At 46.0% G+C, this 2,500-nt stretch overlaps 1 protein-coding gene across 11 annotated transcripts in view; it reads left to right on the forward strand.

Moving 5' to 3' along the window:
• Positions 1-2,500, forward strand: part of LOC126984080 (espin-like) — a 171,214-nt gene that overhangs the window by 142,375 nt on the left and 26,339 nt on the right. The window contains exon 1 of one of the 11 annotated variants that reach the window (XM_050837489.1): positions 1,416-1,448. The exons of 9 other annotated variants lie outside the window; for them this stretch is intronic. The gene's annotated coding sequence lies outside the window, so the exon portion shown is untranslated. Of the gene's footprint in view, positions 1-1,415; positions 1,490-2,500 lie in introns of those variants that run through there. One more of the 11 variants, XM_050837488.1, reaches the window with a different exon arrangement.

Below are 2,500 nucleotides of genomic sequence, written 5' to 3' on the forward strand. Positions count from 1 at the left end.
ACTTAACAATGGATGATTTCGATTTTTCTTATCATGCTTTATCTCGATGGAACAAGAAAGAAATGACAGGCAAACCGCACGAGTGAAGGGAAGGGAAGGGAAGGGAAAAAATGGAAGGGAAGGAAAGAAATGGTAGGGTAGGACAGGGAGGGGAAGGAAAGAGAAGGGAATACAATGGAAAAGAAAAGAAGGAAGGAAAGGAAAGGAAAGGAAAGGAAAGGAAAGGAAAGGAAAGGGAAGGGAAGGGAAGGGAAAGGAAAAGAAAGGGAAGGGAATGGAATGGAAGGGAAGGGAGAGGAAAGTAAAGGAAATAAATGGATCGCAAGGGTAGGGAAGGGAAAAGAAATGAAAGAGAAGTAAAAGGAAGAAAAGGTAATGGAAAAGACGGGAAGGAAAGGGAAACGTATAGAAGGGAATGAAAGGAAAGATAAAAAACATCAAGAGAAAGAAAAGGAAGGGAAACGAAAAAGGGAAATGGAAGAGAATAAAAAGCAAGGGAACAGAAGGGAAGGAAGCATCCATAGAGACAACAGGAAGTAGGTACGCCAGAGGGAAAACAACAGGTAGAGTTAATGGGAACACACACAACAGGTAGCGGCGGGGAAAAGGCAGGCAGGATGACATTAAAATCGGTATATCATTAATTTTCATCTCATGTAAAAAACGTTTCTCTTAACCTCTTTCCTTCCCTCTCTCTCTTTTCTTTTCCTTCCCTTCCTCTCACTCTCTCGCCCTCTCACAATGATAAGTAGGAAGTGAGGAGAAGAAAGTGGTCAGAAAGATCGACAAGAAAGTGAAGGAAACCAAAAGGCCATTAAAGAGATTGACAGGCAGAAAAATTGGAGATTGAGAAGTACAGATGGAGAAAGTATGGAAGAGAGAGAGAGAGAGAGAGAGAGAGAGAGAGAGAGAGAGAGAGAGAGAGAGAGGGAGAGGGAGAATGAATAGGCACAAAAGTATAAAAAAAAAAGTCATGAACAAATAAATATAAAACAGGAAGAGGAAAAGGAGAGAAAAACAGGAAGAGGAGGAGGAGGAGGAGGAATAGAATGGCTAGGAGAAGAGAGAAGAAGAAAGAAGGACAAACAAACACAATACGAAAACAAACAGACAAACAACAATAAACTGAAAGAAAGGATTAAAGAAAGTCGTGCGAAGAGGAAAAAAAAAACACAGAAAGGATGAAGGAGGAGGAGGAGGAAGAGGAAGAGGGGGGAGAAGGTGGGGGGCAGCATTTTGAAGTCGTGAGAGAGAGGGGGGGAAGGGAAGAGGGAGGGAGCACTGAGGCGTGGCGTGGGGGCGGCGGGGTAGTGGAGAGGGTGGCAGGGAGAGTCGAAGAAGTGGTGGTGGTGGTGGTGGGTTGTTACTCCTTCCCTGCCAGACGCTTTCTACTCCCCGGCGGCTGACACAGAACGCGGCAGTGTGGTGACTGTCGCCCGAGTGTGTGTGTATGTTTGTGTTGTGTCGCCCCCCGCCGCCCCGAGTGCCCGTGCGTGTGCTTGTGTGTTTATCCTCGTCAACAGCGCTAACAGTGATTGATTTCCCGTTTAATCCGTGTTTTCTTCGTTTCTTCCCTCCGTTTCATCTCTCACGTGTCCTTTCGTGTTCTTCTCTGTCGGTCTTTCGAGTTTTCTTCGTTTCCCGCTGAGATTTCGATGCCTTTCCGGAGTACCGTGACGGGGAACAGTGAAACCAAAGTATATATGATAAATTTAACTCTAATGGGATTGCGGACACGTGCCTCTCGCGGGAGTAAAAGTAAAAAGACTGTGAAAGATCATGCAACAGCGAGGATGTTAAATATTTGCAAGTGGCGGAACACTGGGAAGACGAACGATAAGGAAACACGAGACGATCGCCGACTCGTGACTGACATCATCGGCAAGTTTGCGTCTTTATCGTTAGCGGCGTAACCAAAGCGACAGGCGGACGTTGGAACGATTCTGGTGTGTTTGGACTAGTGATTCTTAAAACTGTGACGTGTGAAGCTGATGATTATGTAGCACTTCCTGTTGGTTTCCTGTGCCGGTCATTTCCCTCTCTCTGTCTGGTCTGTCTTGGGTAAATATCGGAAACTCTAAAATGCGATGCGTGACTGACAAATCTACGGCCTCCCCCTCCGTTTTCTATATCAGAGCAACATGTTACAGGTCCTTTCTTCCTTTCTCTCTATATAAAGTCCGTCCATATACCGTAGAAATAATAATTGAGTACCGTTTTATGATATTCCCACGCATTACATCACCATGGCCGGAAAATGCTCTCTCCTGTTGGTTACGGCAGTTATTAGCTTCCTTATTGATTCATTACCTCATTATTGGCCCGCGGTTAGGAGTGATCTGAGGCAGGGTTCCGTGAGCTAGCGGTGGTGGCGTAGCAGGTGGTGTAGTGCGTCTGTGTGTGTGGCAGGGAAATTGACTTAGCGGTGTGGTGGTGAGTTTCTGGTGGCGGTGGGCTGTTTGTGTTTGTGTGCTAGTCTGCAGTGTGGCTGAAAATGTAG

This window comes from Eriocheir sinensis, chromosome 55 (assembly GCF_024679095.1).
Source record: "Eriocheir sinensis breed Jianghai 21 chromosome 55, ASM2467909v1, whole genome shotgun sequence".
Lineage (NCBI taxonomy): Eukaryota > Metazoa > Arthropoda > Malacostraca > Decapoda > Varunidae > Eriocheir > Eriocheir sinensis.